The following is a 13,319-nucleotide window of genomic DNA, read 5'->3' on the forward strand; positions in this document are numbered from 1 at the left end:
ATATTTGCTAAACTTAGTTGCTTCTAAAAATCTGTCAGTATTGAGCTTGGGAAGAGCTTAATGGGTCTCCATCAAACCGGTATCTGAACCTTTTTAGCCTTGGTACTTGGATCTAAACACTGCTTGTTTCATCTGCAACTAAAACTACCACAATCTAGCTACTCTTTTATCTGAAGTTCTGTTTTGAAGTTTGTTGCTGAATTGTATTGGCTGCTTTAAACTGCAAACAAGGTTTTAAAAACGTTTAGTTTATCCTCACAATTGACAACTTTGTCATCCTTTGCTGTTGGAAAGGAGAGGAATAGTAATTATAGTTTCTCCATTTAGGTTTCCTGAGCAATTTCAGTTGTTAGCTGTAGACGCAAAAAATAGTTAACTCAAGGTCATTAGCAGTTTGTGGCTTAGCTACACTAAAAAGAGTAAACTGAGATCAGAAAATGTAAGTACAAATGTATTTCAGCAGAAGGGTCACCTTCTCAGAGCTGCAGAAAAGGGAGCTGAGCAGTGTTGTTAGTTCAGCTTCAAAGAGGAAGTAAAGCTTTCCTCTGCTTTTTTTTTAGACAGAGCATGTGTCCCATGCTAACTTCCTCACCTTTAGTTCCTGGCTGTACTACAAACTATTTGAAAAAAATATATATTTAAGATTTTATAACAATTTAAATACAAGATTTTTTTTTGTATCTTAAGTATTAAATAGTCTGGAACTTCTACATTCAGGGATCTGTGTCAGATCTTCCTCCTGCCATGGTTGCAAAAATTGGAGTAAAGTAGTGCCCACCCTCCCACCCCCCCACCCCCCCTTACCCTCCCAACCCCCCCAGTTTAAAGAGGTAGATGAATTTGGTGGAAGACTCTTCTGACTTCGGAACTTGTTTGTAGTGCTTAGAAGTTTCATTTTATTTAGCTTCTTGGCATGCCATGATTATGCTCTTTATTCATTTTCAGTGGATCTGTTCTGTAAATAAGGACAGTGATTAGAATTTTAGTCTCTAAACTAATGCTCAAGCATGAAAAAACAAAATTCTAAGTGCAAAACAACCTTTCACTTGCTATTTCTTAACTTCTGAGTTCTTCAGGCTTTTCAAGACAATGCAGTAGATCTATGTAAGCAATTTGGTAAATAATTTCACTCATCTTGAGAGGAGGTTTAAGTTCACTTACTTTACTTAGCATTGTAATGAAATAGGAGATGAATGAGGTCAGTGTGACCTGTCCTCTCTCCCAGAGTAGGTTTATCATGTTGTCTTGGAGCACAGCTAGAAATAATATTGTACAGCTTGCTGAAGAAAATATGTGACATAGCACCTTTGGAATCAAAATCTAGCCTTCAAACTAGAACAGTACTTCTTGAGCACTTTGTGAACTGAGACATGTAAAAAAATCCTTAAATTCCCAATTGGAATTTCAACATTGGAGACTACAACTGAACATCTCTAAATCGTTAAACACTTTCTAGTTGCCCACTAAATAATGATTTATAACAAAAATGTCTAAGTAGCAGCGGTGCTTTCTCCATTTAACTGGTCTCATTTGTGTTCCTGAGAACCACAGGAATTTTGAACTTGTTGACAAAAAATTTATTGTTAGGGTAATACATGAATGAGAGCAGTTTTTCCATGTTTATGTATTATTTTTTATTGAATGGTTAAAATTATAAAATATTATGAAATTTCTAGTAAATTTGCAGTGTTCTTTCAAATCAAGGCCTCAATTTCTTACTTGGAGGCCTGTGTTAATCTTTAGCATACTTTTGGTACTTTTAATGTATGTTAGACTTATCTACTAATGAAGATGAAATTTTGATGAAGTAGAAGATTGAGCTTGATCTGGTGTTTACTGAAGTTTGCAGGTATAATTAACGTAATTACTGCTGTTGTTAGTATGCAACACCCAGGAGTTGCTACTGTAGCTGCTTTTTCTTTAAAGAATGGTTGAGGGCGCTCTTTACCTTTCAAATTGATCTGAAGGAAATGTCATAATGGTGCCTTAAATATTCCTTTCGTACCATTGTTAGAGTAAATGAGTTCATATACACATAGAATTGAAAATGATTCTTGATTCTTTCCAAATAAATGGCAAATGTGACACAAATATGTTAGTCATCCAGGCTGACCTGAATATTCATTTTTCAATACATGAAAGTGGTGTTTGAAAAATTCTGCCTACTGTGAATTCAGGAGTCCATGAATACACTGGAGGGCCACAGATGACTCAGCTATAATTTTTTGCCAGTTGTGGTATGTTATCACTAATGGCTACTGACAGAAAAGTCAGGTACTAACACCTTGCAATAATGCAGGACTGTAAGAGACATTATGCTTCTTTTAAAAAAATATTTTGTAATTACTTTATCTAGAGAATTGTCTATTTTCATTAGCCTCTTAATTGTAGGATTTGTCTTTACTGAGCCAGCTTTCAAAAAACATTCATTTTCTGTGGTCAAAGTTTGTTTTCAAGGTTTATAATGCTGTCAAATGATTATAATAAAAGCCTTAGGAGCTATAATATTAGTGGCATGTCTACCCTACCAAATATACCCACAAATGTCTAAACTTAACAGGCTAAGGTCTGAACATTGATGCTAATATGCTTGCACTGTGCTTTGTTAGCTATTTCTGGTTTTGTCAGATAAACAGATGTAGAATATATTTGTCTGATAGCTGAGATAACTATTGAAGCTGGAATTTTCACAGCCATCCTTTCTGAACAGCAACTTCTGCTATAAAGGTGCTGATTTTGCATTTGGAGTAACTTGTGGATTTGCTTTCCTTGACTTACTCTAAACTATTTTCTTTGAGTTAAAATAGCTCTTGCCAAGCTATACAATAAATCTAAACATGTAGGAGGCACAGAATTAGAAAATACAGTTTCAAGGAAGAGCCTTTTCTATGTAGTTGCTAAGAAGTATGACACCACTGAGAATGCAGAATGAAAAAATTAACTACAACTTCAGAATGATAATAAATTCTCATTTTTCAAAAAATGTGGTTGAGATTTTGACATAATTTTCACTTTAGAAACTAGGAAAAAACAAATAAATTTCTCTCCCTCCCCACAAAAACTCTTCTTGTCCTTTCTTAAAATCTATTTGATTTCAAACTCCATTTACTCATTCTTTAGGCCAGCTTTGAAATAGTGTCCCATGGGTTCCTCCTAATAGGATATTCTTTTGTCCTGTGTGGTTTTAGGTATCGTGTTGTTTTTTTTTTTTTTTTGACTTTTCTTTTTAAGTTGCTTTTAACTGCTTTCAAGAATAAAGTGTAATACTGAAATCCCAACATGTTGTTCAACTTGTTGATTATATTTTCAAGATTCTTTCAGTTGCTGGAGTGACCCCACTGCTCCAACAAGTCCTTTAAACTAAGTAGACTGATCTTTTTTTCTGCACTGAATTATCTAAAAATATTTGTTGCTATGTTAAGAATACTAAAATGTATTCTATATATTATTTCATTTCAAATATAGAAGATACTTGTAAGTAACTATGGCTTTCTCAATTAGTGTGATATGGAAAAGCTGGTCTGCAATTATTTTTAATATTGTGTGCAAGGTGACAACTGAATTTACTAGTCATAAGTGATCTGAATGAAAATGGCACTGCAGGAACAAGACTTGCACAAAGAACACTAATAGAACATATCCCAGACTGAATCACTTTGTTGGTTATTTTTCCCTCTGGCTTGCCCACTTGATGCTCAGAAAGTGATTCCCAACTGTGTTCCAGCTCAGCGCAAAATAAAACTAAAGCAAGCCACATTCCTGCAAGCTTGCATATGTCTGGCATTACTTCAGTCTTAAAATATTTACAAGCTAATGTCAAAAAGATCAAAGTTCAGCTTTAAATTGTTTTGTGTTATCTTAAAAAGGCTAATATTTGAAGTAGAACAAGTAATATTGTATTAAATGAAAATAAACAAAAAAAACACCTGCCCCCAAAAACAACCTCCTCACCAAACAATAAAAAATAGCAGTGAGTATAGACACAGTTGTGTTGTACACCATAAAGTTTTATTTCTAGTATCACATAAATTAATTGTCAAGTACCTTATACTAAGATACGTGCTTTCTTACTAAGAGCCGGCCTAACATATGACTTCCAGATGTATTCTTAGGTGAGGTATATAGACAACAGTTGGTTTTTGTTGAGCAGGACTTTATCAGTTCTGACTACTGCAGAGTTTCATATACAGATAGTGTTAAGCTTTACATTCTATATCTCCAGATTTGCCTACAGACTTTTTTCCACAGACAATATGTATCTGGATAGATATAGATTTTATAGGCATATCTGAATACATCATGTATGTTATGCACAAACTGGTCCTGAAGTACACAAGGTATGAATCTGAGATAGCATTGCCAGCTCTGTAGCTGTACAACAAATCATTGCTCAGTTGCACTGACTTCATATTATGTTCATTGTGTTTGTCCAGTGGGCTCAGTACTACTGTGGCGAAAATAATCTACAGTTCTACCAAAACTACCGGATGTTTTGGTTACAAACTATCAAGATCACAATGTCCCTCACTGTGCCACCTATAAGAAAGCAGTAGATGCATCACTACAAAGATTGTGGTGACAGCAGTAGTGTTGTGACTGTTTTGGGAGCTGCCAAAGGGAATTCTGTTCCCTTCTCTCCTTGTCCTGTGTAATATCTGTAACTTCCCTTTCTGTTCAGAACATTGGAGGTAGGACTGAATTAGAGAATGTGCAATTAAGCACTAGTTGGACACATAACAAGGAAGAGAGAGAGCAGATAGTTTGGAGCATGTAGTAGAAAGGTGAGAGAATTCAAATTTAGGAGGCTGTGATGAGATGGGAAGAGATGTATCATTTTAATTGAGTTTGGAGAGGTAAGATTTGCCCTAGTGGACAGGAAGATCAGGTGGATGCTTTTTGGGGTTTGTTTGGTAAACTTTGGTCTGGGAAACTGAAGGATCTTCCCCAGATAAAACATTCTATCATTTCCTCTGGCAGCAATACCAGAAGAAAATGAGGCCTAAGCAAATTATATTTGAGAATGTGAAATCTGTTGTTCAGTAGAGTTCAATCCTCTTTCTTGTTGTCTATAGCTAGTGTGGAAGGCTTTTCTTTATATATGGTGGTTAATACATTTTTAAATAAAGTTCCCTTATTTAAACATCTTAAAGATAGCAGTAGTCATTTTCAACCAGTATTGCAAAGAATCGTTACTTCTGTGATGTCTAATACTGTTATCACTTTTATATGCAAAATATCCAATTTTTTTTTAACCCCAAACTTTTTTACTTAGCTTGCTTCAGTCTGTCATCACTTAGATAATTTATGAATGATTAATACCTATCTTGCTCTTGTGGAGTCTTTTCAATATATCTCATTTCTGGTTGTGGTATGACCAACAAGACAGTTTTCTGATAGCACCTTCACTGAAATAAGATCATCTTGGCTGTCCTGGATCTGTTCTGTGGGGGTTATAAGTTTGTTTGGTGGGGTTTTTTGTTAAAGTAATCCAGACATGCTGAAAAATAGTATTCCAAAACATTTCATTTCCATTTCGTAGGAGGAGGGATGTAGGGCTTGAAAAACAGCAGAAATAGTCTTTCAATTTTCATTGTTTTTCATTGTTTTTCAAGAGACTATGGCTTATGCTCAACCATGTTGTAAATGGTCTGCTAAATTCTATTTTAATGTCTGAATATATGTGATTTAAACATTTATTTCCTCCTGTTAGTTGCACTGTGAACAATTGCAAAGAAACCTAGTGTGAAGCAAAATAGCTGGTTTTGTGAGGAAGTTACCAGTGGTTTTCAGGGAAGTCTCTGCTTTCCTGTGATCCAAGCTGACAAAGTCAAGTAAAATGGAAGACTGAAGTGTTTGATTCTGTTTCTTCAGCAGTATGACAAGACCTCACAGTACAAAGCATTGCTGTGATGATGGCAGAATTGCAGAGTCTGCAGTAAATCTTTGAGACTGAAAATAAATCTAGAGTGGTCATAATTCTGCATGTAATAGTTTGTGCCAAAGTCACCTTATTGGCCCACGGGACAGATTGTAAACTCCTTAGTGCAGACATTGTCTTTTTTACAGAACCTCAGTAGACTTTGCCCTTTCAGCATTACTGGGAGGTAACAACTGGCAAAATAAACATCTTGGAGATGGCATTTTATTTCTGGATACTGAGAATTAGATCTAGTCTAGTATTCCATTAGAGCTTTTCATAGATAATTAATACAGGAATTTAAACTGTGAAGGTGCAAATTCTTTTATACCTTGGAGACCTGTATCTTTCTGTTTCCCACAGCAGTGTGCAGTCACAGGAGATCCATATATGCATTATTGTGAGAAATGGTGAGAGAATTGAGACAGAGATAAGAAAATTCACACCTTTCAGGCCTATCCTAATTCCAATGGAGGTGCATGTGCATTTTCAAGTACAGAACATGAATCATCTTGTTGTAAACACTATTTCCCAAACTTTTGAGATGTAGCTTTGAGCAAAGAAGAGTAGAACTCCTCTGTGAAAGGGGAGAACCTATCCTTTTGCAAGAGGAAGGGCAATGTATTTTGCAGTTATGGTTTTTGGATGTCCAAAAATCTTAATTTTAATATCTTCATTAAAGTTGAACAAAATATAGTTTGAGTTTAAGACATGATGAAATGGAAGAAAACAGTCCAGAGAGAATCAAATCCCCACTGAAAGAAAGTCATCCAAATTTAATTAGATTACTGTAGTCTTTAATTACATCTCTGTTTCTCACTCTATTACTGTTGTAAATAATTTGTGATGCTCTGAGGGTTTAAGGAGGGTTTTCTGTCTTCAAGGGGTTTTGATCAATGAATGTCATCGTTACCTGAACATGGGAAAAATCTTTCAAAAGTATTACCATGATTTACTGCAAGGGTAACTAGCTAACTAAAGGTAACTAAAGGTTGTGAGCGAAATCTCTGTCAAATTTTATTTTTGTGTAGTTTTAGTGTAACTATGACACACGTTGTTCCATGATCTCTAGAGTGATAGGTGATACCAGCATTGTATGGCATGATTAAAATATATTATGTGCAGGTTTATTAAGTAATTTGAATCTAAAGGAAGTCAGGAGTCATGGTTATCTTGTTTATGGAAGGCTTACATCTTATTGGCTCTTTTAAATGTTAATTACTATTTGTATCTTTCGAATTAGTTTAAAACAAAATTTGTATATGGTTGTGTGGGAAGTTAAATCCTAACCAAGTGGAGCACCAAAAGTTAGAATGCTTGTGTAGATCTGAAGCCCAAACTGGTCTTTTTTGAGTTGCTTACTACCATTCACAATACAAAAACTTTACATAAATTCTGTATTTGACCTTCCTCAGATCTTAAGGCAACAAAGCCTTTGTCTAAATGACGTATTCTGTTGCTAAGACCAAGATAGCCCTCCATAGGCAATCGGTGGTAGAGAAATCAGTGATTTGGCTCTCGTCATATCTTTGACTTCCCAACACATTTTGCCAGCCATTTAGGAGTGGCTAAATTGAGCACAGCCTCCATACTGAGTGTACTAACTGGGACTAAATTGTGTATTTGGAACTATGTCAGGACATAGTGACTGTTCTGCCAGTGAATGTTCACATCTCTTTGTTGTTCTAAATTACTGTAACTTGCACATCACTATCATGTTTGTACTATATATGCATCTATGGAAACAATCTATCCTGGATCCCTCCAGAGTGGCTCTTAATGCAAATTAGATGATTTTTGTTTGATGGAAGAAACAGGTTTTAGAAAGAGGAATAGGACTGCCTAAAGCTGAACAGAAATGGAGCTTTTTGCAAAAACTGTGGAGAGTTCTGACTCGAACAGGACATTTTAAGAACCTTAGTTTCTAACTGGACAGGCTAAAATGTTGAAATAATTTTAAAATATTGAGTAGAATACATCAAAACAACGTAAAATTACCTATTCTTGTTGGCTCAAAACATTCATGCCATAGGTTTAGTGCAACTGCTTCTCTTGGGGAAATTTTTTTTTCTTTTATAATATCTAAAGATCCGTGAAGGTGCCTGTTTTCAATTAAGACTATAATAATTTTCTGTAATTTTTCTAAATTTATCTTGTTTTTCTGATGAACTTGGTGGTTTTTTAAGTTTGATACTTTTTTGATTTTCATGGCTATTGACTGCCTTCTACTCTGAAAACAATCTGTACTTCTTAAGAAAACTCATGCTTTAATTCTAATGCAGATTTGATATCATCAGCTCTCTACAGCTGTTCTAATTCTGGCATCCTCCATCTGCCTCCAAAATCACAATTTCTGCATCTGTACTGTCTTGCCTTCCTCTTTCTTTTTGTTTGCCATTAATCATTAATCTTGCTTCTTTTTTCCATGCAATCCTTAGTTCACTGATTTTATTTCTCACTTTTTCTGTTATCTTTCCACTCTCAGATATTTACTTTGCATATGAAAAATCTGTAGTCTCTGGGAACATGTGATACCTAAATCACAGTGTTGAGTCTCTGTTTCAAGCTGACTCCAGGGAAATATCTGGCAAACTTTTGCCTAGATCTGTGGGCTGAGAGTCCTCTCCTGAGTGACTCAGGAGAGCAGAATTGAGGGGCAGCAAATTAATAAGTCTTGTGTTGCTAAGAGAAACAGAGAAGGCGATGTATTAATGTGTGAGGAATCATTTCAGTGTTCAAGGGAAAAAAAAAATCCTAAACCTTTTACCAACACTGATGGGAGAGGTCACTGTAAATATACTTGTTCAACTAGTGATTTCATTACTGAAGGTCAAGGGGATTTTGTTCACATAATATCAACATAATTTGTAGAAAGTAGTCGCTGGCACAGATTTTAAAGAAAAAATATAGAATTTGTAGCAAGAAGACAGGCACAAAATTGTGTGTATTTTGGAGCTGAAAAATGTTTGTACTTAATCTAGAGAAGCTATATGAAGTGGTTGTGGAAGTGAGAAAGATGTATTTGTCAATTCATCCATCTCTCCTTTTTGAAAAGGTCATGTTTTGGCATTATGCCTCTTCTGCAATTTGTATGCATAGAATGGTAACATGCTCTGAAATACTATTTTGCTAAAGAACATTCTGTATTTTATGAACTATTACATGACAATTTATAACATTTTTTAAATTCATAAATATGTTTAAAAGCAAATGACAACTGTGGAGGATGCCTTTAAAATAAGTTTTCTTGATTGTATGAACATTATCTGAAAAAAGGACAATGCCCAGGACGGTGTAGGAAAAAAAAAAGGGAGAGCTAGTGTGGAACATATTTCCTTTTACAGTCATTATGATTAGTTCTGTGAGCTGTGAAAGGCCTGTGTCAGTCCTCCTTTTATCAAAGTAGCTCTGTATCTTTGATCTCTGCTTTCTGATAGTCTTTTAAGGTACAGATGAATGTAAGTCAAGTCATCCCTGTATACAACAGTGCACCCATTGGGCATTCTGAGGAGGCTCAGGAAGATCAGAAGCTGCAGCTCCAGATTTTTGAGCTCTTGTGCAGTGTTACACTGCACGTAGAAGATCAGTCGGATTCCCGTGTTTAAAATCTCGGCATTCATATGGAAAAATACATAGGACATGGATCCACTTCAATTTATAACAAGAACAGGTTAAAAAACCCTACCTACTAAAGGTTTAATGTAGTTAAATTAACTTAAGGTTAATATTCTCTTTAACATCTTTATCAATGATGGCAATGATGGAATTGAGTGCACCCTCAGCAAGTTTGCGGATGACACCAAGCTGAATGGTGTGGTAGACACCCTAGAAGGAAAGGAAGCCATCCAGAGGGATCTGGACAGGCTGGAAAGATGGGCCTGGGTGAACCTAATGAGATTCAACACTGCCAAGTGTAAGGTGTTGCACTTGGGCCGGAAGAATCCCAGACATAGATACAGACTGTGAGAAGAGCTCCTTGAGAGTAGCCCTGCTGAGAAGGACTTGGGGATTCTGGTGGATGAGAAGCTTGACATGAGCCAGCAGTGTGCTCTTGCAGCTTGCAAGGCCAATGGTATCCTGGGCTCCATCAGAAGAGGGGTGGCCAGCAGGGACAGGGAGGTGATTGTCCCTCTCTACTCTGCCCTTGTGAGGCCCCATCTGGAGTCCTGTGTCCAGATCTGGGTCTCCTAATACAAGAAAGATGGGGAACTGTTGGAGAGGGTTCAGACGAGGCCACGAAGATGATTAGGTGGCTGGAGCACCTGCCCTACAAAGAGAGGCTGAGGGAGCTGGGCTTGTTCAGCCTGGAGAAGAGAAGGCTATGGGGGGACCTCACTGCAGCCTTCCAGTACCTGAAGGGAGCTTATAAGCAGGAGGGGATTAAACTTTTTAAAAGGATAGACAATGGCAGGACAAGGGGGAATGGATTAAAAATAAAGGAAGGAAGGTTTAGATTAGATATTAGGGGGAAGTTTTTACAGAAAGAGTGGTGAGGTGCTGGAACAGGCCGCCCAGAGAAGTAGTGGATGCCCCATCCGTGGAGGTGTTCAAGGCCAGGTTGGATGGGGCCCTGGGCAACCTTGTGTAGATCCAGGCTTGAGGTTGGTGGCCCTGCCTGTGGCAGGGGGGCTGGAGCTCTCTAATCCTTGGGGTCCCTTCCAACCCATGCCATTCTATGATTCTATGAATATTTAAAAGTACCTATTTAAAGTACAGCATAGGGATAAGCAATCTATACTGATGGGAGAAAGAAATACCTGTTGTAAGCAGACCAAGAAATATTACTCTTTGACAATTTAGAAGCTTTATTAACCAAAAGAATGCAAGGGTTTGCTATGTTGTGAGATTTAATGTGTACCTCAAAGGCTGTACTACTTAAATTTATATTGACCTAACTGATCTTCCCAGCCAGGTTGTCTTTAAACCTTCTCCACTCCCAGCACTATGGAAAAGCCTGCAGCTTCTTGAATTCATTGATGGTGTTTACAGCTGTGGCCTTAAATGTGGACACGTTCTGTAAACTCTCTGCTTGTAGACAGAGCTATGTGCAATCATCTTTATTTTTGCCGTTATTTTTATAGTTTGTTTGATCAATTCAGTTTTATGCTTTGACCTTCAAAGTTTTTTCTTAAGATTACAGTTTTTTTGCTTGCTTTCCCCCAAAGCCTTCATAATGTTAGCTTTTCCTTCCAAGATAAACCTGTTTGCCAGTAATTTTTTATTTCATGTTCTCTACTAGCATTATCCAAGCCTGAAATTGTGCTTTTTCCTTTTATCAGACCTTTGCAACCATCATAACATTGTGTCAAAAGTCTAAGGGAATCATACAATTAACATGCTAAATGATCCTAAGAGTGATTAGTTTTAGCGCCCCCCCCCCCCATCTTTCCCACTAGTCCAGTCCACTTGTGGCCCAAAATGAGCAAATGAATAGCGATTTTCTGTGTATTATACAGTGAATACTTATTATATAAACAATATATATTTCAAATGATAGGAACTGTGAGAGGGCCTGAATCAAAACTTAGAATACAAAAGACAAAATATTTTGTTGGTAGTGGAGTATGGATTTTTGCACATTAAAGTTCTATTGTAATTGATGTTTATCGTGTTTCTTGATGGTACTTTGCTTTAGATTTTTGCTTACCTCAGTCTCTCCAGCTCTTAAGCAACAAGCAGCAACCCCTAGCCGTATTTTATTTTGAAGTTATGTGTGCAATATGTCTCTCCTTGTTTGGCCAGCAGGAAAATGAATGGTACGTGTGATACACAACATTGTTTTGCCATCCTACTTTTGTGAGATTGCAGTCTTCTGAAGTCTAAACTTGCAATCCTGAAATCTGCAAGTCAGCTGATTTCTATCCGTAGAAGTACCTGGAGATGTTGGAAGCTGACTTAAGTTCTTTGAAGTTGGTTTTTTTCCTAAATGCTTACACAAATTTTGATCTTAATTCTGACATGTTTAAAGAGCTCATTAAGACTTCATGTCTACATTTGACTGAAATTAAGAAACTCAGCATACCTTCATCCTCCCACTCCCAAAGGTGTGATTCAATAGGCTTTGCAGTGGCAACTGTGTTCTTACATATTAGTGATAGGCACTTCTTACAAAGCATGGGCAGAAACTGTAATGCTGCATTCAGAATGTGGAACACAAGGTTTGATTTTTCAAGAGAGTATAACTTCCATTCTACCTTCTTCGGTGAGTATAGACAGCACCAGCTTATTCTCTGTAGAGAATATTGCCTGTCTGTCTTTTCCTGCTGAAGCTACAGTGCTGTAAGGATTCCAGATTTGTTAGGCTGACATAAGAGTTTCAGAAAAAGCATGACTAGTGTCCAAGACCATAAGGACAGAGAAACTTGCTTTCAGGACTGATTCTGTCTTCTGCCTGATGACTTTCATGTAAGTACTAAACTTTAATACTCACCCACCTGTGTTCTTTCTCTCCTGGCTTGAGGTAAGCAGTTGCATACAAAACATTCTGACGAGGTTATTGCCTTGTTAACATCCTAGGAAAGTTTTCCTTTTATGATGCCTTCTATAACACTTTTTCTTAGGGTGTAACATTTCCTCCATCTATGAAATAAAAAAGAAATAATGCTGTTCATATGGAATGCTTCTTGATAGCTAAAATTATTAGTGGTTTTGTGTTTTTTTCTGGGTTTAGCATCAGGAATGCCTGTTAGTGGAACAATAGAATAAATCTTTTAACTAGGAGAGCCTATTTACCAAAATAATTCCACATACTGCAATGCAATGTTAGTATTCCAAACAAAAAATAACCTGAATGGAAATAAAATTATCTCTATGTGTTCAGTTGACATAAATATATTACCATGCTTTGCTCCTGTCTGCAGTATATAGCTGTGACTGGAAATCCTCTTGAAATTGCTTAGCAGTAGTGAAGGTAAAGTACTAGCTGTCATTCATCTGGTTTACATCTTCTTGTTAGACATAATAGGAGATATCAAATACCTACTTCCATGTAATATCATTTTTATTTGTGTCAATACTACAAAGCTGTTATGCCAAGCATTCCTCCTGTTGTGAGAGTTTTGGACTACATTTGAACAGCTAATATACTAATACAGAGTTTGTTCTCAGTCTTGGATAAAAAGAATAATTAGTATCTTTAAGATTTGCATATAATCTCTATATTCACTCAGTTATAAATCAGCTGTGCAGAATGCTGAGCACCTCTCATCTGACTGATGTAAATAGACATTCAAATCAATCTTTGTACAACTTCTGCCATCAGGCTGCATACTCAGAGGTTAAATGCAAAGGTTTTTTGTTTTTTTTTTCCTTGGGGTTCTATTTTTCAATCACTTAGTTAAACTTTAAGCACATTTTTCCAAACAAAATAATAGTTTACTTTATTCAAAGTAAAGACCTTTGC

At 36.5% G+C, this 13,319-nt stretch overlaps 1 protein-coding gene across 21 annotated transcripts in view; it reads left to right on the forward strand.

The window, feature by feature from the left end:
• NRXN1 (neurexin 1) overlaps nt 1-13,319 on the forward strand; it is a gene marked incomplete at its 5' end in the record, with an annotated part of 727,448 nt that overhangs the window by 251,207 nt on the left and 462,922 nt on the right. The gene's annotated exons all lie outside the window — the stretch shown is intronic.

The sequence above is a fragment of the Gallinula chloropus genome (assembly GCF_964237585.1).
Source record: "Gallinula chloropus genome assembly, chromosome: 3".
Lineage (NCBI taxonomy): Eukaryota > Metazoa > Chordata > Aves > Gruiformes > Rallidae > Gallinula > Gallinula chloropus.